The sequence below is a fragment of the Mesoplodon mirus genome (assembly GCF_964341445.2).
Source record: "Mesoplodon mirus genome assembly, chromosome: 4".
Taxonomy (NCBI): domain Eukaryota; kingdom Metazoa; phylum Chordata; class Mammalia; order Artiodactyla; family Ziphiidae; genus Mesoplodon; species Mesoplodon mirus.
This window is the reverse complement of record NC_138979.1, coordinates 98,362,087-98,386,874: the sequence shown is the minus strand read 5'-3', so window position 1 is coordinate 98,386,874 and position 24,788 is coordinate 98,362,087. Positions and strand designations below refer to the sequence as shown.

Below are 24,788 nucleotides of genomic sequence, written 5' to 3'. Positions count from 1 at the left end.
TGCTCTCAGGGACTGCAACTCTCAGCAGCTATTTTTAGAAGTAGGGGAGGGAGGGGGAAGCAAGAGGGGTTCTCTGTGGTGAGAAAACTTGGCAGAAGCTCCTAGTGACTTCTCTTGCTGCCAAGATGAAGAGAAAGGATGGAGCCATGGTAAAGATCTGACATCTGCTCTGCAGCTTCTTGGAGGCCAAGTGCTGTGAAAGGCACTTCACCCACAACCTTACCACGTGGGAATTGATACTCCCATTTTGCACATAAGAATCTGAGACTCCAAGGGTTCAATTATTTTCTCTAAGTCACACAGGTAGTGACAGAGCTGGCATTAGAACCACTGCTCTAGGGACAGCCTACACATCTCATGGATGTATATACAACGCCAGTGATAATAATGCCTCTCTCATGGACTTGTTATAAAGACTAACATTTGTAAAGTATCTGTTTAAGTAATTGACACAATAGGGACTCAATACGTGGAAACTGCTATTATTATCATTATCATAATAATCAATCATTATCACCTTGTTAGTCCTACCCAGGCCCCTATTACTATGTGATGATGTGCTTGTCACTTCATAAGTGTCTAATAAATTTTATAAAATTATCTAATTACCAAATAGGAAGAGAATGTATTTACTGCTCCTCTTCACTCTCACACCAGGCCCAGGTTTTAAAGAATGTGCTAGGGTGTGTCAGCAGCACTTCCCTTGTGCAGGAAAGGCAAGGGCAATGCAAGTCTGCGAATTTGCTGGAGACAAGAGAACAGGATGTAGGGACCTGAGTATCTCTCCTCGCTGCCATAGCAAAGAAGCACAGGAGGGCCATGACTGTTCACAGAGGTATCCTGATATGTACTCTGAGGGTTAGCAGTTACCCTACTCTCCTAAACAGAGCAAATCCTGCCTTTTCTTCCTCTGTGAACTCCCCATAAGAACTTCTTAGGACACCCAGAGTGCCCACAGTGATGGGTTGCTGCCCTAGTTAACCTCTTGCCTCTTCTCCTCTCCCACTAGCAAAGGTTGTGGCATTTGTTAGTGGGAGAGGCTTTCCCATTGGCTGATTATTGGCTAACACTCATTGGATTCCAAGGTTGATCCTAGTTTTACTTATTTTCAGATAATAATCCAATAAACTACATTTGTTAGAATTCAGACTCCAAAATCCCTTTAGCCCATTGTTTTTCAAATGTCCCTCAGTCTCTTTCAAAATCTTTCTTCCTATATTGAGAAGCTCTGCTGACTTGAGATTAATTCTAATTAATCTAATTTTATGTGTAACAGTGATTAAACCTTCTTCATTTTTCCACCTCAACCTACCTACCCCTTTCCCTTAGATAAGCCTCCTAGCATCTTACTACATATACTTACCATCTTATTTCTTTTCAGGGGCAGTAACATTTGGTAGCAAATGCTATGACTTAGTGCCAAGAAACTTGGATTCCATTTCAATATGATGCTTACCTCACTCACTAAGGCCAAAGGATCATTAACTTCCCTGAGCCTCAGTTTTCCCATTAGTAAATTAGAAGACTTGGTCATAGATGATCTTTAGAATCCGTTCAGGTTTCAATCTATTCTATCAAAAATCACTTAACCTTTAACATATGCATGTAAACACTATGTGCACTTTTTCATTTCCCCTCAAAATAACTACTTTTTATTATTAAACTATGGGTTTGGTGAGATCCCTTTGGGATTACATATTTTTTGTGTAATCCATGAAATGTAATATTTGGACAGTGCTTATGACGAAGTCGGGGGGATGATCAATAAACATTTAAATGCAAACTATTTAAGATGTTCTGCCTCTATCTTTATGTAACCAATGGAAGAGATGAGAAAATGAGAAAAAGAGGGCCAGTGTAAACTAAGGTATTATTTAACAGACAAAATGATCAAACTATCCAATGACAAGAACAAAATTTTATAAATGCTTTTTGCTTCTACTGTAAAACCTCTAGCAATAAAAAATAAAACTTTCTTAAGACTTCTTTAAGGCATGGCTATTAAAATCTTCCTACCAAGGAAAACTTCTCAAGAGGGAAATGAATTTTTTTTTGATGTGGATGGGACCTAAAAATGTGAATCTACTAAATGAGAAACATTTATAAACTTGATTATTCCCTTCCTGTCTGTAAATCACCTGTTACTTTTTCCCTTCCTCCATTTATCCCTCTGGTTTAGCTGTTTCACACATGTGAAATAGAAATACATGGAACACAGGCATCTAGTCCTTCTTGCTGCACCCATGGCAGGCATAACTAATCAATCATAGTACTCTTTCCCCATGCTTCCTTCTGTAGCCATAGCATCTTTGCCAGTGCAGCATCCCACATAGTCACTATCAGAGTTGGCATAATACATAACACTTACTTGCCTCCCATGAACTAGAGACTAACTGGGTCCCAGGTTTTCCCAGGCCTGGTTTTCCAGGCCTACCACTACCCCCAGAGTAGTAGCTGTGACACTGTCCACTGTATCATTCAATAAAGTTTAAAAATGGCTGTGAGAGCAAAGGCAGGCACAAGGGAAGTGACTATGATTACGAAAGAGGGAGAATCTGAAAAAAGAGTAATTACTAAATTGCTTTTTTTGCTAATTATCTATATAATTTATTGAACATCTACTCTGTACCCAGACCAGAGATGATGAGTAGGGTAAGCCTATGCCAGCCTTTCAAAGGCCTTTATTTCACTTCTCCTTTTATTCAATACTATTCAATGAGCACTTATATTTCATCTCTGAAACTAATCCTCTGAAACTAATCCCTATGTAATCATAATGATCTCAGAGAGACAGCAGTGAGTGGTCCTGAAGAAAGATCTTAGTTCCCTGTCCAGGAATTGTACCTAGCCGCTAGTCCACCAGGGGCTAGAGGCTAGAAGCAAAGTTCCCTGGTTCTTACCCTGTTTGAAAGCAAACATGTTTCAAGGAGGCAAAAACTGTAAACACGGGTACAAAGTTTATTATTAGAGACCCAGCACAACATATGGGAGAGCACACAGAGAAACAGTTATTTAAGACTGAAGCAAGGCAGAAATACACACCCAGAGAGAAAGGGTATGGGCATCCTCCCTGATGAGGAGGAGCACAGTAAAGAGGTGATTTAAATCATTTATATAGGGCAGTCCTTCTAGGTCTTTGTTTACCTTGGCCAATTATCTCATTTCTTTTCCCACACCTGACCTATTCTAGGACCCTCCCAAACATACGTGCGCAACTTTTTGCTAAGATGGATCCCACTGCAGAGACCTTAGGGGGTATGTCCACACTTATTATGGGGTGGCGCCCCCTCCCTTTTTGACCTCCAAGGAACCTTCCTGCGCATGTGCAGACAGGGAAGTTTTCCTTGACCTCAGGAGTGGTCATCTTATCTCTTTACTTCAGCAGAGCTCAGCTTCTGCCACTAGCTTTGTCCTTGGAGTGTCTGGGGGAAACAGAGCTTCAATTTTACTCCACTTGACAGATACCAGCTGTCCAGTCCTGGGGCCCATCTATCTCCTACCTCAATAAGATTTAGGTAAAAGAACATGAGACCTAATAATTATTGCAAGCCTGCTCTGTGCCAAGCACTATGGTAGTGCTTGGCCAATGATACCTCATTAAGTCTTTAACAACCCTATTAGGATTAGCATTGTTCTTATTTTATACATAAGAACATTAAAACTCATCAAGGTAATGTTTCCAAGAAATTGGGATATAAACCCAGCTTCATTTGTCTCTATACAGTGCTCTTTCCACTATACCAAATTACCTCTAAAAAGACCTTAGATATTTGGCACTCTTTTTATTAACATATCAGAAAACTGAATCCTGGAAACATAAGTTACCAGAAACAGAGAGTAGTGGCTGTCTGTCCAAGCCATACCTACACATGTAGCTTAAGTTGCCCTCTTACATTTAACATCAGTTCAGTAGGAAAGGAAAGGAAACATCTAGGGGAGAAAAGAAAACAGAGGAAAAGCCAGAAAACCTAATTCGAGATATTCCTACTTTCTAATCCCCCACTTACAGCACAGTGTTTGTCAGTGCTTCCCAAAAATGACTATGATGCAACGTGTGTGTATGTTTAAAGAAAAGAACGGATGGAAAATTTTTGAATACAGCTCCATGAATTTATTATTAAGAGTAAAAAGTTCTTATTTCATATTTCCGTGTACAACTTTTTTAAAAAAGACACAGTCTATTGAAATAATCCTCCAGAAGAACTTCTGAATTCTAAAGCAGGTGTACAATTGTTAATCAAGAGTTTAATGTTTACTGTAGCTAGCCCATTAGCTTTAGCTAACTGTGATTTATGTCCTGATGGACTGTATTTTTATAGGCTATACATTCATTTTATAGCACTTCAGGGCCTTTTGTGTAATCAATAAAAATATTTGCATGCTATTTTTATAGGACCTGAAATAGAATTTTGCTATTTAAAGTAAATATAAAGATGCATATTTACATATTTGAAGTTATGACATTGGCTAGAGCTGTTATTTATGTCATAATCAATAACATAACACATTTTTGGTCCTCTATGTAAAGGTTCATCTATGTCACTATTTTTATGGAAAAAGAGAAAAGAACCCACCATTAAATAACTCACTTTCTGACAACTTCCAGAAACTTCCTGGAGGGAAAAATGATGCCTGTAAGATGGCTCTTACTCTTTGAACTTATATTTTCATAAAGGAAAGTAGAAAATTAATACAATAATCTAGATAAACCTGGCAAAAAAAAACCCTCCCTGAAATATCCAAATCAATTAGTAGAGATAAGAATAACATTTCAGTCCAACGCTAAATAATGGCCCAGTTTGGGCTTCCCTGGTGGCGCAGTGGTTGAGAGTTCGCCTGCCGATGCAGGGGACATGAGTTCGTGCCCCGGTCCGGGAAGATCCCACATGCCGCGGAGCGGCTGGGCCTGTGAGCCATGGCCGCTGAGCCTGCGCGTCCGGAGCCTGTGCTCCGCAACGGGAGAGGCCACAACAGTGAGAGGCCCGCGTACCGCAAAAAAAAAAAAAAATAATAATAATAATAATAATAATAATGGCCCAGTTTTCTTTCTCTCTTTTTTTGGAGAGGAGGGAAGATGGGGTAGGTTTATGTGTGCATCATTATGTGGGAACATATTGAAAAGTTTTACAAGGTTTTAGATTTTCTTAATCAAGATTAAGTTTTGGCTGCAAATAAAATTAATTCCTACTCAATGAAAGAAGAATACTTCTGATAGTACATGGAAGTGTGTAGAAGAAAGACAAGTACCTGTTTTAAAAACTTAGGGGTTTTAACATTTTGATTTATACACAGACGCACACCCTCCTCGTTTTGGTTTTGTTTTTCAAAAATGAAAACATATGAAATAAGAGGTTCTACAGCTTATCTTTTTATATTAGTATATAGTAGATGTATTTCTATGCACAATATATTAACATCTCATCACTTTAAGTAGTTGTATGGTATTCCAGTGACTGAATACACCATAATTTAAATATTCTCCTATTAATAGATATTTTAGGTTGTTTGAAATTTATTGCTATCATAAATAGACTTAAGTATACATACATTTATGGGTAGTTGCCTAATTCTTTTTAAAAGGAGTAATTCATGGGCTTCCCTGGTGGCGCAGTGGTAGAGAGTCCGCCTGCCAATGGAGGGGACATGGGTTCGTGCCCCAGTCCAGGAAGATCCCGCATGCCGCGGAACAGCTGGGCCCGTGAGCCATGGCCGCTGAGCCTGCGCGTCTGGAGCCTGTGCTCCGCAACGGGAGAGGCCACAACAGTGAGAGGCCCGCGTACCGGAAAAAAAAAAAAAAAAAAGAAGTAATTCACAGAGGTGGGCCTTCTTGTTGAAAGGATAAGCACATCTTACATTCAAATACATAGTGTCAAATTGCTCCCACCAATACATACAAGAATGCTCATGTGCCCATACATATTCAACTTTGGATTTTATCATTCTTTATAATTAATGGCAACATTATTAAATATAAATGATAACTCATTGTTTTAATTTGCATTTTGATTACTAATGAAATTGTTACCTTTTTATAGGTCAATTGGCTGAAATTACCTGCTCAATATCATTTGCCTTTTTTTTTTTTTTTTTTTTTTTTGCAGTACGTGGGCCTCTCACTGTCGTGGCCTCTCCCGTTGCAGAGCACAGGCTCCGGACGTGCAGGCTCAGCGGCTATGGCTCACGGGCCCAGCCGCTCCGTGGCATGTGGGATCTTCCCGGGCCAGGGCACGAGCCCGTGTCCCCTGCATTAGCAGGCGGACTCTCAACCACTGCGCCACCAGGGAAGCCCCATTTGCCTTTTTATTATTGGCATATTTGCATTTTTTATTATTGAAGTGCACTTAATACATTAAGAATATTAGTCCTTTCATTTGTAAAAGAATGAACGTGGACCCCCTACATCACACCGTATAAAATTAACTCAGAAATGAATCATAGCCCTACATGTAAAAGCTAAAACTATTATAACTCTTAGGAGAAAACATAATGCCTTGTGACCTTGGATTAGGCAATGGTTTCTTAGATATGACACTAACGCACAAACAACAAAATACAAAATAGGTAAGTCGGACTTCACTGAAATTGTAAACATTTGTGCTTCAAAGGATACCATCAAGAAAGTGAAAAAACAACCCATGGAATGAGAGAAAACATCTGCAAATCATATACCTTATAAGGGGCTTTCATCCATAATATATAAAGACCTTTTATGACTCATTAATTAAAAAGACTAATAACCCAATTTATAAATGGGCAAAAGAACTTGAATTATTTCTCCAATGAAAATATACAAATGGCCAATGAACACATGAAAAGATATTCCACATCTTTAGTCATTAAAAATTGCAAAACAATACCACAGTGAGATTCTATTTCACACCCACTAAGATGCTATGATCAAAAAGACAGACAATAACACATGTTGGTGAGTACAAAGAGAAATTAGAACCCTCATACATTGCTGGTAGGAATATAATATTATGAAGCCAATGTGGAAAACAGTTTGGCGGTTCCTCAAAAAATGAAATGTAGGGTTATCTTAGCAATTCAACTCTTAGGTATATACCCAAGAGAAATGAAATCATATATCCATGCGAAATCTTGTATATAAATGTTCATGGCAATATTATTCATAATAGCCAAAAAGTAGAAATAACCCAAACATCCATCAACTGATGAATGGATAAACAAAATATGGCCTATCCATACAAAAGAATATGATTCAGCCATAAAAGTAATAAAGTACTGATATGTGATACAACATGGATGAACCATGAACCTTGAAAATTTTGTGCTAAGTGAAAGGAGCCAGACAAAAAATGGCCACATACTGTATGATTCCATTTGTATGAAATGCCTAGAATAGGCAAATCTAGAGACAGAAAATAGATTCATGATTACCAGGGACAGGGGGAGGAGGGATGTGGAGTGACTGCTTAGGGGGTACAGGGTTTATTTTAGGGATGATGAGATGGAATTAGATTGTAGTGATGGGTACATGACTCTATCAATATGCTAAAAACCACTGGATTATATAATTTAAAAGAATAAATTTTTTAGCATGTGAATTATATCTCAATACAGCTGTTATTTTTAAAAATAATAATACTTTCATTCTTGCAAACAATTTCTAGTTAGTATTTTCAAGTTTTATTGTGTTTTTCACTATATATAATCTTCTGTATTTTTATAGTAAAAATATCAGTCTTTTTCTCTATGATTTTTGGTTTTGTGTCATATTTAGAAACTCTATCCCTACTTTAGGTTTGTGGAAATAAGCACTTACACTTTGTTATAATCTTTTAAAATTTAGATATTTGATCCATTAGAAATTTATTTTTTGGGTAGGCAATCAAATGTGAACGAGAATTCCAGCTTTTTTTCCAAAATGGATAGCCAGTTGTTTCAGCTTGGGTATTTAATAATTTATCCTTTTGCTGTTGCTTGAAATGCTACCATATTTATGTTTAATTTGCATATTAGGATAAATTTAATTTGTACATTAAAATGTGTATCTATCCATATCCTCTGCTCTGGTCCATTGACTTGGATGCTTCTTCCGGCATCACTGTAGCGCTGTTTTACTTGTAGCTTTTTTTTTTTTTTTTTTTTGAACATCTTTATTGGAGTATAATTGCTTTACAATGGTGTATTAGTTTCTGCTTTATAACAATGTGAATCAGCTATACATATACATACATCCCCATATCTCCTCCCTCTTGCCTCTCCCTCCCATCTTCCCTATCTTAGCATGGACATATATACACTACCAAATGTAAAATAGTTATAGCTTTAAAATACATGTTATTACATGAGTAGGCAAGGGTTATTTTCTTTGTCCAGAACTATCCAAACTAGCTGTATACTATAATTCTAAGTGTTCTTTAAAGTAGTCTTCAGTAACCCAACACCAAAAAAAAAGCATTGGGAATTTAATTCCAATTACACTGTATTTAGAGATTAATTTAGAGATCATAGACATATTTATCACATTGAGACTTCTTATGTAGGAATTAAATCTTCTTCATTTACCCATCTCTTTTCATGTTCCTCAGAAAAACATTACAGTTTTCTTCATATACATTCAGCACATTTCTTTCCAAGTTTATCCTCAGGTAACCTATGTGTAATTAGCCTTTGTGAATGGAATATTTTCCCAATAAACATTGCAATATCTGTGTGGTATTTGGCTTATAGGAAAGCTCATGATTTTTTCATTATTTTATGAACTATTAATCTTGCTATACTCTCTTATTCTTCTAAAATTTTTACCATGTTCTCCTCCTTCTTTCTAATATATTGATGATTATATTTCACTTTCTTGATTTATTACTTTGGGCAGCACATTCAAAATCATAGTAGCAATTGATGACTGATGTCCATGGCTTTTTTTTTTTTCTTTAAGAGGAATTCTTGGATTTTACCACTAAGAACTGAGTTGGATTTCGATTTGAGCAGTTTACATTTGATCATGTTAAAGCATTATCCTACTGTAGTTTTGTTTCAGAGTTGTACTCAAGATGTATTTCAAGTTTTTAACAGATGTACTGTAGTGGTAGGAGTAATTCACCTTTCTGGTAATAATTTCTGTGTTATCACTCAAATCGTGCTTTCAATAAATATGTATTTAGCCAAACACCGACCTAAGCACTAGGGATACAAATATGGCCCCTGCTTTCTAGCTCTCACTGCTGGAGGCAATTTCTTTTACCCTCTTTATTACTCTGAGGAACTTATGAGACACAGTATAACAGTGGGTCACTAAAGCAGTGGTGCTCATGAGAGAGGAGAGAAGGACACTAGAGGGACAGATCAGTAATGGAGAAGGGAGAGAGGCAGGTGTGGTGCATAACATTTAACAAAGCACCCCATGGTGCTGTATGGCCACCATGTTGGTCTCTGAACTTTAGTAATACCTAACCTTAATATAGGCTTTTACAGTTTTACTCTATAAAACTTACATATGTTCTCACAAAATTAATTACTCCTAATGATAACCTCATGTTACACATTATATCAACATTACAGAAGAGGAAACTGAAACTTGGAATCGTTGGGATACCAAAGCTAAGCAAAACACCAAAACCTGTGCTCTTTGCACTCACCCTAAGAAAATAATTGAATAAAACAATATATGGTTTAATAATTTCCATAATCTTTGGCAGAGGGTTTTAGAATTCATTCTTCCCTGATTTTTTACCCCCAAGATTTTTTACCCCATTTCCCACTTCAACCAGACAGTCACTTGTTAATCACACCAGGCCTTCCCAATCACTGCTTTTCCCAATCCCTCTGAATTGTAGAAATCCCTAAGGCCAGACCTCTGTGAAAGTCCTGTGTTCTTGTCCCACAAGAACTGTCTTGACTTGGGCTGATCAAGAGGCAAGGGAGGGGATGTTCCAATCAGGGCCAAATTCTCTGCTGCAGTATGAAAAAATGCTGGCTTTCCATCAAGCCCTCAAGGCTTAAGGCCATTACCAGGGAGTCAGAAACCTTTGCTGGGTAGCCATACTCCTCAAACCAAGGGGAACCTGCTCCTTTCCCAGAGTGGGGATTGCCTCAGTACCCAAGTCCTTTTCCTACTTGTCTCCATTTACTGAGCACATATAAGAGACTGTTTCGGCAACAGGATGTTGTGTTTCTTTACCTCTCTGCAACTTAAGGAATATCAGAGGGAGAAAAGTGGTAGAGGGAGCTCAGGAGGCCAGATCAGCAATTCAGTCCCTGCTGAAAACTGCTCCAGATCTCACTGCTAAAGTGGAATCTTGAGAGCTCTCTGGCATATTAAATATTCATCAAAAGCCAAACACTACTTTGTCAACATTTGACTAATACAAGTGTAGCTTTGTCCCATCTCTACTCTTGGATTGCTCAGATATACATCACACTAAATTACAGTTTTAACGAAGTCTGTTTAAAAGATAAGGAAAGAATCCTTTGTAGTTTATCCCTGCCTTTCATTTTCTCTTAATTTAACCATAAACTAAATGGATTCATAAAATGTTTATAGAGGGCAATACAGTGATGTTTTTAATACAAAGGTTGCTTATGTAATTAAGCATACATTCTATAACATTCTGTGTAATTTGAAATGGTTTGCATGAAATTAACAAATACTTATATCTGTTTTATTTCTTCATCTATTAATGGCAAATAATACAACAAAAAGAAAAAAAAAGTAAGTACCTACCTATGTAAGCACCTGCAGTTTAGAAATTGAAACTGCAGATGTTGCTAAAGACTATATCTTTTTCTTGGAAATGTGTCATTAAATTTAATTAGATTTCTTATTTGTCTTCCTTTTCTTTCACTTTTTTGCTCTACTTTTTCTTTTCTGCACCCCTCCCCATATTCCCCCCTCTCTCTCCCCACTAAATACTATGAAAACACTATATGTTTTCATATGACATACATAATATAAATGAAAACAAATCACTATAAGAAAAAATAAAGCGGCCATTTTTCTAATCCTCTATGACATTATAAATTTTCTTGAAAATACTGTTACTTCAAAGCTCACCCTGACCATTACATAATATCATGATGATCATGGCCCCCCACACTCACTTTTCATAACCTTTCTTTTTCTAAATAAAAAGGAAAACTGTCCTTGAAGTATTAAAGTCATATTCTATTTTTTCTAGAACTTTTCATAAAGAGAATTGGAAGTGATCTAATCTTTATCGTTGTAGAATTTCATCAGCTGGCTGTCAAGATGTGATTTCTTACTCTGAAATGATCCACTCTCTATTATATTTCATGTTAACATTTCAAATCAAGTAAAATGGTGATGTTCATGTTGTCCAAGATAACTGAGAGAAGAAGCCACTGAATTGTATTTCTTTTTTTTTTTTAACATCTTTACTGGGGTATAATTACTTTACAATGTTGTGTTAGTTTCTGCTGTATAATGAACTGAATCAGCCATACGTATACATATATTCCCATATCCCCTCCCCGCTTGCTTCTTGCTCCCATGCTCCCTATCCCACCCCTCTAGGTGGTCACAAAGCACCGACCTGATCTCCCTGTGCTATGCGGCTGCTTTCCACTAGCTATCTATTTTACATTTGCTACTGTATATATGTCAATGCTACTCTCTCACTTTGCCCCAGCTTAAGCTACCCCCTCCCCGTGTCCTCAAGTCCATTCCTACGTCTGCGTCTTTATCCTGTCCTGCCCCTATGTTCATCAGAAACTTTTTTTTTTTTTTTAGATTCCAAATATATGTGTTAACATATGGTATTTGTTTTTCTCTTTCTGACTTACTTCACTCTGTATGACAGACTCTAGGTCCATCCACCTCACTACAAATAACTCAATTGTGTTTCTTTTTATGGCTGAGTAATATTCCATTGTATATATGCACCTAATCTTCTTTATCCATTCATTTGTCGATGGACACTTAGGTTGCTTCCATGTCCTGGCTATTGTAAATAGTGCGACAATGAACATTGTGGTACATTTCTCTCTTTGAATTATCGTTTTCTCAAGCTATATGCCCAGTAGTGGGATTGCTGGGTCATATGGTAGTTCTATTTTAAATTTTTTAAGGAACCTCCATACTGTTCTCCATAGTGGCTGTATCAATTTACATTCCCACAAACAGTGCAAGAGGGTTCCCTTTTCTCCACACCCTCACCAGCAATTATTGTTTGTAGATATTTTCATGATGGTCATTCTGACCAGTGTGAGGTGATACCTCACTGTAGTTTTGATTTGCATTTCTCTCATGATTAGTGATGTTGAGCATCCTTTCATGTGTTTGTTGGCAATCTGTATATCTTCTTTGGAGAAATGTCTATTTAGGTCTTCTGCCCATATTTGGATTGGGTTGTTTGTTTTTTTGATTTTGAACTGCATGAGCTGCTTGTATACTTGGTACTTCAATATACTTGAGGACACAGGGAGGGGGAAGGTAAGCTGGGACGAAATGAGAGAGTGGCATGGACATATATACACTACCAAATGTAAAATGGGTAGCTAGTGGGAAGCAGCTGCATAGCACAGGGAGATCAGCTCAGTGCTTTGTGTCCACCGAGAGGGTTGGGATAGGGAGGGTGGGAGGGAGACGCAAGAGGGAGGAGATATGGGGATATAGGTATACGTATAGCTGATTCATTTTGTTATAAAGCAGAAACTAACACACCATTGTAAAGCAATTATACTTCAATAAAGATGTTAAAAAAGAAAAAAAAACTATGGCTTCTAAACACCCTGAGAAAAACTTTCGAACTCCAGCAAGTGCCAATTCAGAAATCCCATACAGAACCCTAGCCCGTCCTTCTGGTCACATCTCCTACTCCTTTGCCTCCAGGAACGGCAGGCACGCCCCAAGTGTACCACACCCCTGCCACCCTCTCCCGCCTTCTCTGTTCCACAGTCCACGTTGGCTATAATCCTCTACCTTTGACACTCGTCTTTCAGAGTGCTTGGCTCAGCTCATATGACCCTACATCATGAAGTCTTTTACAACCTCACTATTATTCCCACCCCCTTTTTCCATCTGTCTACAGCACTCCTTCTCTACTTCTGGATTCAGCATCTACTGCCACATATGATATTAGCTTCTGCACATTTTGTCTCTCCAGTTAGGATGCGCACCCTCTCACTCATTATTGCATCCATCAAATGTCTCCAGGATTCCAGTCCCAGCCACTATTCTAGACAATAATGATACAAAGACCTACTTCTCTCTCTCAATAAGGTCAGTCTAGTATGTGATAAAACATGTAAATAATGTGATATGGTGAGATAAGTATAATAAGGAAGTCCCAAAGGCAGGAAATAGGGAGACAGTGTGATAAGCACCAGCCTGAGATTCAGAAGACTCAGGTTCAGGGTCTGGCTTTGCTAATGTAACTAAGTTATGAACAAATCTCCTTGTTTCAGTTTTCTCATTCGCAAAATTAAGATCCCTACCACTTAGTGTTCTTTAAGGCTCAAAATAAAATTAAATAGTGAATTTCCACTTGCTCCACCAGATTCACTCTCTGTCCTTTTTCTCTACTCTCTGCCTCTAGGAGTTGACCTCTAAGCAAGGGGTTCCTCTCCACATCGCCACTATGTCTCCAGGTTCTGCTAATTGCTCCCTCCTCTGTCTGCTTAGGTCCTAGGAGAAGTTAGGCCCCAGGGTAACTCTCCCTTGTGGGTTCCCTGCACTCTACCCATACCTTTACAAATAATCTCTTTTTTAAAGGCTCCTCAAATTACCCAAGTCGAATGTGCCATCTGTTTCCTGCCAGGACTCTGACTGATAAAACTGCTTTTCAAACTTGAAGTTGCTGTCTAAATGCAAGATATTTCTCATTTATCTCTGCACATTGCTTTACACAAAACAGATTACTGCTATTAATAATGGTAAAATGAATGCATGCCAGGATAAATGAGTGAATGATCCTGCCCTTTTCCACTTCACTTATGTTCTTCTCTGGGTGATATCTTCTCGTCACCTTGACTGGATTTTGTAATGCCCTGATTTGATTTCTGTTCCCTTTAAACTCACTGTCTCTTAGGGGAAACCTTTCTGCACATAGTCTATCTCAGGCTTTGTATGTTTCTAGCAGTTTAACTTGGAAGGGTTAACTTTGTTTGAACTTTCTAGAAATATCTCCCTTCAATAGGCTGCACACTTGCCTGATATCAAAATGGATTATGTATTTGTTCATTTATTTATATTTTTTGTTCATCAACATAAAAGCTGGCAAATAAGTCAAAAGCAAACAAATTGAGTGTTCTCCTATCACATGGGAACCAAGAGCATATTTAATGAATCAGTAACCCAGATTGGAGTAGTTTTTTCTAAAGCACAATAAATAAATGTGGGGCAAATAATTGCCTCCACTGACCCCTTTTCTAGGCAAAAGCCCAGCCAATGAATGGACAATCGGGTATCTTCATGAAGGGATCTAAACAAAGGTAAATCACAGAATTCAGTATCTTGACATTTATGAAGAGCTGAGATCATGACTAATTAGACTTTAACATTAAATTAATTTATTTCCAGCAATTATAGACTATCTTTTTCTCCTGAATCCCCACGTGGCTCGATAAAATAAGAGATAAGTATTTTCCTCTTATTTTAACATCAGGTTGATGACATAAAAATGAGAAACTGACCTATGGAAACTATCTTTAGAAAACATAATTTTGAGTAAACATATTTAATGGTATGGTTTGGTACTATCTTTAGAAAACATAATTTTGAGTAAACATATTTAATGGTATGGTTTGGTACTGAGTAGCTATTTTTCATTAGCAAATAATTGCATAACTGGAATTCTTAATTAAAATTTGTGATGAGAAGTGAATCTGTTTATTCTGTAATTATGACCCAGAAATTCAGAACATATTGGGATATGTTATGAGCACAATTCCCCAAATTTTAAAATAGTAAAATAACTCACAAAGCCTTTAAATAGGGACTCTTGGAGGAAAATTACACAGTCTGTGTGTGTGTGTGTGTGTGTGTGTATCCAGATGCAGTAATATTTGAAAAGTCAACTGTTGAATATAATATAACATGGAAATATTCTAACTTAATGGCTGTGTGATACTGTTAAAAATTTCTAAACAGTCCTTCTGGACCTTTCTGGATTTTCCAGAAAGGCTCTTAGCCAACAGTTTCTTCTTTTACCTTTGTAATTGAAATACAAATTCAGACAATGGCAAACTCTGTGAGGCTCCTTTTTAAAGCTTTCCTTGATAATATAAGTTTGAAGTGATTTTTCAGCAACCATCACAATTCAAGCTTGTAGAAGACAGCCATGGAGGAGCCCATCCTGGCCCATAGTCAAGTGGATCAGATAATGTTTAACTCTAACTGGGTTTCTAGGGCCACCCTGGTACGAAAGTCTGTTATAAAAATGTAATAGGCCTTATTGTTTTTCCTTGCAGACTGTCAACAAGTGATATGTTCTAGGTTCAAAGGCCAGAGAGATCTGGGGACGAGGAGAACATGGGTGCAGACCACTCTGTGGAACCAACCAAAGGTTAGATAAGTTGTAGGTTTCCCCCAAACCTCCTTCTAGGACACAAATAAAACCCCTGTAACTGGGGCTGGTGGAGCAAGCATTACCTTGTGTCACCTAGTTTGTGCCATTGCTGACTCAGTGACACAATATCCCAGACCCAGATTTAAACACTTGTTAGCCAGGTGTATCTCCCCTGTGCTACTGGGCCTTGTCACTTATCACAGGTTAATAGGGCCTTGGGGATTTTAGACAACTCCTATAATTACAGTGGAACGCCAACAGTGTTTGCTATTGATTTTTATCCTAGAATGTCAGCTTCTTCCTGTCACCTGTACACATACTTTCCTGACTCCCTTTCATACTAGCAGTGTAATTATTTATTTATTTATTTATTTTTGGCTGTGTTGGGTCTTCGTTTCTGTGCAAGGGCTTTCTCTAGTTGCGGTGAGCAGGGTCCACTCTTCATCGCAGTGCGCGGGCCTCTCACTATCGCGGCCTTTCTTCTTGGGACCACAGGCTCCAGACGCACAGGCTCAGTAGTTGTGGCTCACGGGCCCAGTTGCTCCACGGCATGTGGGATCCTCCCAGACCAGGGCTCGAACCCGTGTCCCCTGCATTGGCAGGCAGGTTCTCAACCACTGCGCCACCAGGGAAACCCCTGTAATTTTTTAAATGACTCTAATATATTCAATATTAATAAAATGTCCATAATAGTAAGCATCCTATCTGAGAAAGCAAAAGGAAAGAAAAAATGTATCCTTTGTGGGACTTTATTTGGAAAGACAGGAATTACCCAGAATCCTAGTCTTTTTTTTTTTTTTTTTTTAACCAATAGATGGCCCTAGTGGTTTCTGGCAAAGAATTGGCTCTAACATATAGAAGTTCCTGTACTTAGAGCACTCAACAATAATAATATTTGGCCCTTATTATTATTTTGCCAAAGGTATGATCATATAGCCCTATCCATTAATTGAAATACTTGTAGCTTAATCAGTGAGGTTGATTTTAATATAAATTCACATGCTGCTAAACAGGTCTTTTATCTCCTTATTTACAAGCGATCCAAGGGAGTTATGTGGGTAATAGAATGCATATAATGTATAGAGGTTTAAACCATGATATAAACCCCGTTGAAGAGTTCCTGACACTCATTTATATGTGACAAGGTTTTTTTGTTTCCTTTATTATGCAAGACATATTTTTTTAAACTTATGCTCTTTCCATTTTTCAGAGCATTGTGTCCTAGAAAGAAAATTAGATGTAAGAGCCAAACAGACCTGTGTTAGACTCTAGACTCTATCATCTACAAGGGCTAAAAATCCTGACAAGATGGTTAACTTAAGCAAGGATGGGTTTCTTTGTTCCTAAATGATGCCTGTCTCCAAGAGCTGTGGTAAGAATTAAGTGATACTATTGTGGGTAGCCAAATATTGGCTAGCCACAGTTCCTTCTCCCTTTGTTGATTTGAATTTTAACATTGGCTCAAGCAAAAATAAAAATAATATTAGGCAAGGAGATCTACTTTTAAAAACAAAGTAAAAAGTTATATATTTTTTAAAACCGATAAAATGTTCTAAATCTCTGCCCCTTTTGATTATTTTCATTATCTTTCTCCTTGGACATTCTAACATTAAAAAGATATTATTCGGTCCCAATTCTTCAAGGTCAGAGGCTTGGTTACTGTAAATTTGTGGAGAGAAGGCTGTCAGGAACTTACACAGAGTCCCAGCTTCCTTACATCTGCCAGGATATAAGCTGACCTCCCTGTGTCCTAAGTATTCCTTCCCAAAGTATATATAAGTAAAATTAAGCAACTCACCCTTCATCCAAAAAGTTCATTGTGCTTCTGTTTGTTCAAAAGATCTTTGATAAAATGTTGATAGCATTCCTGCCTCTTGTCTGTTTTCAAAAGAGCTAGTATTATTAAAGGTTGTTTGCCGTTCATCTTTTTGATGAGGGAAAAAAAAAAAGCCTGATTCTTTTTATTTGGCTTGAGCACTCAGTGTCCTTCCACACAGTGGCACCTGAGGAGTCATTAGCAAAACTAGATAAGTAACTGATTTATTATTTCCATACATGCACGGTGCATTCCCCTTACTCAGAGTGCACAGCAAAATTATTCATGTTAAGATAGAGCAATCACAATGACTACAAAAGCACATTTTTACCATTCCAAACATAAGCATAGCTGTGGTGGTGTACTATCATAGTACATGATAATAGAAATGAATTATGTCAGTAAAATCTGAGGTTTAAGCTTTACCATGATAAATATGTTTCATTGAAGTGAAGTGTCTTGACAGAGTCACTTTCATATGCAGACTGCTGAAATAAGGAGACCAGCCGTGCCCATGCAGATGCCGAGATTTGGGTCTACATTATTAATGATTTGTCGTGTCATGGAGAGTTTTGAAAGCACTTTCTATAATGTGCGAACACAAGGAATACTATATGTGCGTTCCAAACTAATCACAGAAGCTGTAGCTACCTTTGAAATTTCAATACCGATATCGTTTTATTTTGAAACATGAAATTCTACATTCTAAACTGTATGATTCATTAAAATTCATACAAAATGTTATTTCTTATCAACTGGATACTAAGTAGTGTATGTGGCTGAATTAATAGACATATATACATAGATGAGGGAAAGAAGGAGATGGAATGGAACAAAAATGTGCTGCAAACCTGTTGTGTACCATGTGCTTTCACCTGAAGTCTCACATTTAGTGTGAGGTTGGATTAAATTTCTAATCCAATTCTGCAGGATTCCAAGATTGCTCTGCCTACCGGGCACGTATAATAACATTGGCTAATATTTATTCAGTGCTTGCTGTGTTCCAAGTAAGATGCTAAACGCTTTACATGCATTATCACATTCAGTCTTCATAAAATCTATTTGAAGTATTGTTATGACTCCTGTTTCACAGACGAGAACACTGATACACAGTGTAGTTAAATAAATTATCCCAAGAGAGGGAGGGAGTCTGGATTTGAATCCAGGTTGTCAAATGTTTCCAAAGCCTTCACTATTTACTACTGCTATTAACTGTGACCTCACTACTAACCACTATTACAACTAAGTAAGAGGTGAGGGTTCAGCTCCTACGCAGTTACTACCTGTGTGGCCTTAGGCAAGTACCTTAAACCCTCTAAGCTTCAGTTTCCTCTTCTTCAAAATGAAGATAATAATAGTACTTAAATGATAGAATTGTTGTAAGCAGTAATACTTATAAAATGCTTAAAAGAGGTTGGCAGATAGTAAGCACTATTGCTTTGTTTAATAACTGTAATAGTTAAGGAGTGGTACTCTCCAATGATTGATAAAATTTTATTGACTATTACACACAGATTTTCTATAATTTTCAGATACATTTTATTCTTAAAACTAGATTGGAAATGAAACATAGAAATAAAGTTTTGAACTTTTCCTAAAGTAAAGAGAGAAACAAAAAATAGACTGTAAATAAAGTTACTACTTATCACTCCTGGGAGATATGCGATAACGGCAAAAGCATAACCACTAATTATCTAAAGCACTGACCACTTTTTTTTTTTTTTGCGGTATGTGGGCCTCTCACTGTTGTGGCCTCTCCCGTTGTGGAACACAGGCTCCTGACACGCAGGCTCAGCGGCCATGGCTCACGGGCCCAGCCGCTCTGCAGCATGTGGGATCTACCCAGACCGGGGCACGAACCCGTGTCCCCTGCATTGGCAGGCGGACTCTCAACCACTGCACCACCAGGGAAGCCCATAAAGCACTGACCACTTTTAAGTATTCTTTCTAGGTGTGAAAAGAACCAAAATCTTCCTTATTTCCTTCCTTCCTTCTTCCTTTCTTCATTTATTCATTCCTCACTCATTCAATGAACATCCTTACATGGATACTATGCTGCTTGCCCTGGGGACACAAATGAATAAATCCCTACTCTGGAGGAGCATACAATCTAGAGATGACTATACTCCCTGATTCAGCACATAAAAGAGTATAAGAAAGTTGTGGGTTTCCTTGCCAGATCTGTTTAACAAATACTTATTGAGTATCTATTAAATGCCAGGCACTGTGCTAGGCACTAGGGCTGTCCAGGTAAATAAGACAAGATCCTAGCAGTTAAGAAGCACCCAGTAAGGAAGTCATCCTAAACAGTTATTTTCCCTTCCCTGTGATAAGTTACCTAAGTGAACTTGGTAGGAGAGCACAGAAGAGAGGTGCTTAAACCCATCCTGGGGGCCAGTGGGATGAGAGAAATTCTGACACCTAAATGAAATTTTTATTAAAAGCCAAGAAAAGCAGAAATTAAAGTACATGCAGTAATGGAGGAAGAGTACCCCAGGAAGCAGAGACACAAGTGAAGACATGGGGACATGAAACAGTGTGACCTAGTGGGGAACTGCACTTAGCAGGGCAATGCTGGAGCCAAAAGCAACCATAGGGAAGGGGAAAGTCCAGCTGGAGAAGTAAACAGGGCTAAAAGGTTAAGTGTGTAAAATCAACTGAAAGGACCAAATGCTGGTTCTGGGAACCAGGAAAATGATGAATCTTTAAGAGTAATATTTTGCTCTGACCAAAAGATAAAGGGTACCATTCTTTTGACGTCAGTAGGTAGTCCACTAACCTACCTCTCTTTCCCTATTGGACCAAATGTGGGGATTGGCTCTGAGGTCTAGATTGAAAACATATCTAAGCCTTGGCTCGAAATAACCTATCAGCATATTCTTCTGCAACCTAAAGGTTTTTTTATTCCTGAATTAAAAAACCCAATCTCAGGTAAACTGTACTCTCTGGGGTGGCGCTCTGTAAAGCTGGCCATCGCAGAATTTCAGCAAAGAATTCAAGAATCTGGAGAACTGAACTTTTTTTTCTTCTCTGCTACTTGTCTGCTACTGCAGACAGAAGCAGTTCATAAGCTTTCTGCCTCCAGGTGGGTGGCGATAGTATTCCTCAAACCACTGGTCACCCTCTTGCATCTTCATTCAGTGCACAGAGCCCTTTGCCTGCAGCGGGGCTTGCTCCCTTGATGGAGAAAATACGGACTGACTGGACACCAGTAAAACAGGCACAGCTTTCTGGGTCAGAAGTTGGCTGGGAAAGGGCCCGGACTGCCAAGTAATTTGCAATGATGTCAGAGCCCAGCACAACCTGAAAACACCAGCCAGCCAGCCAACAAAAGCCTTAACAACAACAGAAAAATCACAAAGCTGTGTTTGCCAAAGCTGTTCTTTCCGCCCCTTACCCCTTACTTCGAATGGGAGGAACAGCGGGAAGAGAGTTATATTTTTAAAGACTCCCCTTCTTCCTCCCTCCTTCTTCCTTTTGGTAACAAAGTGTTAACTAGCGAGGAAACGGTTCTCCGGGTGAGTCCTGCAGCAGTTCCTTGGGGTGTCTTTTTTGAGTTCCTTTTCAAGGCTGTCAGTGGAAGTTTTAGAAATAACTCAGTACAGGGTATTTTTCCTAAATGTAAACATGTAACTGTGCTGAGGAGAAAGCAGGAACCATTGAGGAAAGGAAAATCCTTTCTCTGCCCCCTTCTCCTCTCATTCACGGTAATTAACCATACTCAAATGAAAATTAAAGTTTGGCGGAAATGCTCCCTTCTTTCTTTTTCTTTAAATGAGGGCATCATGGTTCATTCCAGCCATTTGGACCCCTCAGTGATTCATAATTCAACTGGAAATTTTAATAAAACACAGCCTATTCTTGGATATGAAGTTTGGATTAAAATCCTCTTGTTTTTAAGTATGTGACTTTTTTCCTTTCCTTTGTGACAGTCAATTTGAAATGATGTCACTTCAAGGACATTTTCATTTCTCCCAGAACATATTACACGACACACTTGCCTGTAAAACCGGCTCATTAGCCTGCAAAATTATACCGTACTGAATGGCTTTCATTCAAAGTAGAAATGGGATTTTTAGTAGGCAATTTCTGTATTTTATAAAGATAAAACAATGTTTGATTGCTTCTTCCTAGCTGTTTTGCTTAGTGGTTGTAAAGAGAAATTGGGGCGGAGGACGACAAATGTAATATGGGGGCGGGCTTGTAAGGATGTGCTTAAAAAATAAATCTTAGATGAGGAAACTAAGGCATAACTTTACGGAGCAACTGTGCCTGCAGCTCCTCTGGGCTGCAACGCCTTGGCCTGTAAATGTCTGGAGGAAAGCTCAAAAAAAGTGGGGGAGCGAAAAAAAGAGGGGAAGAGGTAGGAAAGCGAAAAGGCTGTTCTCAGGCTGCAGCAGCCACCGCGAGCTGGATGACTGAGGCGCTGCGAGTTGCTGGAAGGAGCAGCTCTTCAGAGGTGGCGAGAGGGAGGGCGCGCAGCAGAGCGCCGGGGAGGAGGGACGCGGAGGCCACCGAGGGGTCAGCCGGGCCGCGGCGCCGGGCTGGGGGCCTCCAGGCGGCGCTGGCCGCGGCGCTCGGGAGAGGGCAAGCGCGCCGGGCCGCCCGCGCCTCTTGCCGTCCGCGCCCGGGGGTGGGCCCCACGCCGCGAGCTGCCGAGTGCGGGGAGGGAACGAGGCTCCGGCTCGCCTGATGGATTGACTTGGAGATGGATCGAATTACACCATTTGCCGTGCCTCGATTTGTTTGGCTCCCGCTCCGTCCCGCTGCTGCTGTCGTTGTCGCTGTCGCTGCTGCAAGGACTGGTGGTGGCGAGTTTCAGGATTATATCGAAGAAGCCAAAACCTAGAGACACAGGGATATATCTCTTTTTTTCTAATTTTTTCTTTATTTTTTAATTTCTTTTCTCCCTGAGCGTGACAAGCGCTTTTTTTTTTTTTTAAACCAGCCTCCCCCCCTCCCCCCATGAGGTAAGACAGCCCTATAAAAATTTGCTAATGCTCTAGGCGCCTGGTGGGGATCGGACCCTGATCCTTAGAGCCTGAATTGCTTCTGCTGTATGTGTACGTGTGCGTATGCGTGTGTCTTGGCACTGGAGAGTTGATTTCTTTTCCAAGCTGTTCCCTCCGCCTGCCGTACCAGGGACGCGCAAAGGGCTGGAGAGGTTTGGCGGTCGCGTCAAAACTCGCATTGCTGGAGGCTTGCGGGGAGTGGGCCCCCCAACACTGTGCACCCCGCTCGGGGGAAAAAAAGCGGAAGGAGGGAGCCAGCAAAAGTTTCTCGCCAGGCAGCGCCAGCTCTGCGCTCCCCCTCACCTTACCAGGGGGAACCCGGCTGCTTCGGTGCCGGGCACCTCGTCCCCAGCCCGCGCGACCGCCGAGCCAAGGCTGAAGGAGCCGGCTGCTGGCTCCGCCGCCCCCTTCCGCCTGCCCGCCCGGGAGCCGACTCTGGGACCGCTGGGCCAGGCTAGCCGTGGATGGGCGAGCACCCGCCCGCGCCAGGAGAAGGGGCGCAGCTCAGCCGCGGACGGACGAGCAGCTCACGGCGGACGCCGGCTACCTGTCAGTGTGCCCCCGGGTCGGACGGCCCACTAGTAGCGCCTGTTGGCTAGGGGCGGGGGCTCGGGGGACTCGGCCCTCCCCCAGCCCTCCAGGCTCCAGCACCGGCTTCTGCCCGGAGGGCGGCCACTTCCCAACCCTCCCTCTCCCCCTGCTGGCCGAGCGCGCCGCGGGTGGACACCGGGGCCCAGAGCTGCCTGCCTCCCACCCGGCGCCCCGTTTCTCCTCCCGGCCGCTCTCCCCCGCAACTTTCCGTGCTTTGTTCTCCGGCTGGAAATGATTTACGGAAGCGTCTTGGACAGGGTCTCCTCCAGGCGGCAAGAGCCCAGCGCTGAGATGTGTTACGTTCTCATCTACCCATCAATTATGGATGGAAACAAATAAGGAAGAGTCAATTTTGCATGAGCCCCTTCTCCGGCGGCGAGAGGCATTCTGCAGCCGGGAGGGAGCCGCCGCTCGCGTCGGCAGCCTCTGGCAGGGGGATGGTGAGGCGGAAGGTAGGGAAACTTTTATCTCCCGTCTTGACAGCAATGATGTTTGTTCCTGGTCTGCAGAAACTGATACAGCAGCAGCCTTGGGTAATTTGGAAGGGCTTAACGCTTCCTCTGTCGTGTATAACTCTTGGATTGAAACTAAAGGTCATAAAAGACTTGAAGGTGCGGATGAGAACTGGGTTTGAAAATTTTTTGTTAAATCAGCTCTCGGGACCACTGCTGTCAGGTGATTCTCTAAATCCCGATCTTGTAAAGAGCTAAATGTCATGGAGCTAGAGAGGAGGGAAGTAGCGGTGTTATAGGAACCCAGAGTAGTGCTCCTCATTCTGAGGTGACCAGACAGTAACCCAGGTTCCGGCATCCCCACTCCTTACTATGTTCAGCTGGGATATTCACACAGAAGGAACAGTAGATCATTATAACAGATATACAGACTTTGCAAACAATAATCGGACCTTATGTCCATCACTATGGGCCACGGCTTTCCCTTAAAAATAACGGTAGTGTTTCCAGTTACTTGGGAGAAGAAAGGTGTAGGGCAATTTTCCCAAGAACTTCTGGCTCCTAAGAATTTAAGTCTGCGGTAAAATGTTTAGTTGCTTTTTAAGGATTGTCCTTCCCTCTACTTGATATTTGGGGCAGTAAAGTGGATGCTTTTATTTCAAGGCTGAAGTCCTGGGGAAAGGTTTAACATTTTAAAATCTGGTTTGGTCTCCGTTCCTCAGAATTGGAGAAATAATTGTTTGGAGAATTTTTTCAAGGTTTCTTCCTTGTAGAATTGAGAAATCTTATCCCAGATAGCTCAAGGTGAGGATTTTACTATTCTTTTGGTGGTTTAACAATAGGTTTTGATGCTGGTTTATTCATGTTGTTAAAAAAAAAATCCCCTTGCTCTCTTTGATATCTCACTCAGGAAATTAAGTTGTGTGTCGTCACATTTAATGTAGTGAGTGACAGGCATATTCTGTCAGGCTGGCAAATATTACACAAACATTTACGCTGGCTTAGATGAATAGAAATTGCCAAGTAAGCTCTGAGACTTGGGCCTATATTACCATGAACTTAAACATCTTGAGGTAAATAAACATAGCTGAGTTTTGTTTTTAAAGTTAGTGTCCATGCTTTGATTTAGGTCCCTAGACTGTGCTCTCAGAAAGACAAATAAATAACCCTGAGATTTCCAAATGGTGTTGTTTAGCAAACCATTTTCTTCCAGTGGTACATTTGGTGAAATTAACAGCCAGTTACTATTTCTTACTGGATTCTAGTTGTTACCTGTCCTTGTTTCTGTTAGGGATGCTACATAGGTAATCTTTTTTGAGGAACATTTCTGTGATGCAGGACAGCGTGCCTGGAATATCGTGGCTTCTCCTTCACCAAACAGCTAGTTAACCTGAATTTGATTTAGATTTGTGGGCATTCTGCC

The 24,788-nt window shown here is 40.2% G+C and overlaps 1 protein-coding gene across 10 annotated transcripts in view; it reads left to right on the top strand.

Moving 5' to 3' along the window:
- The first annotated feature begins 21,872 nt into the window (after positions 1-21,872).
- Positions 21,873-24,788, top strand: part of SEMA6D (semaphorin 6D) — a 56,533-nt gene continuing 53,617 nt past the window's right edge. For 4 of the 10 annotated variants that reach the window (XM_082617577.1, XM_082617580.1, XM_082617574.1 and 1 more), the window contains exon 1: positions 22,996-23,365. The gene's annotated coding sequence lies outside the window, so the exon portion shown is untranslated. Of the gene's footprint in view, positions 22,281-22,995; positions 23,366-24,788 lie in introns of those variants that run through there. The other 6 variants (XM_082617578.1, XM_082617575.1, XM_082617579.1 and 3 more) reach the window with 4 other exon arrangements.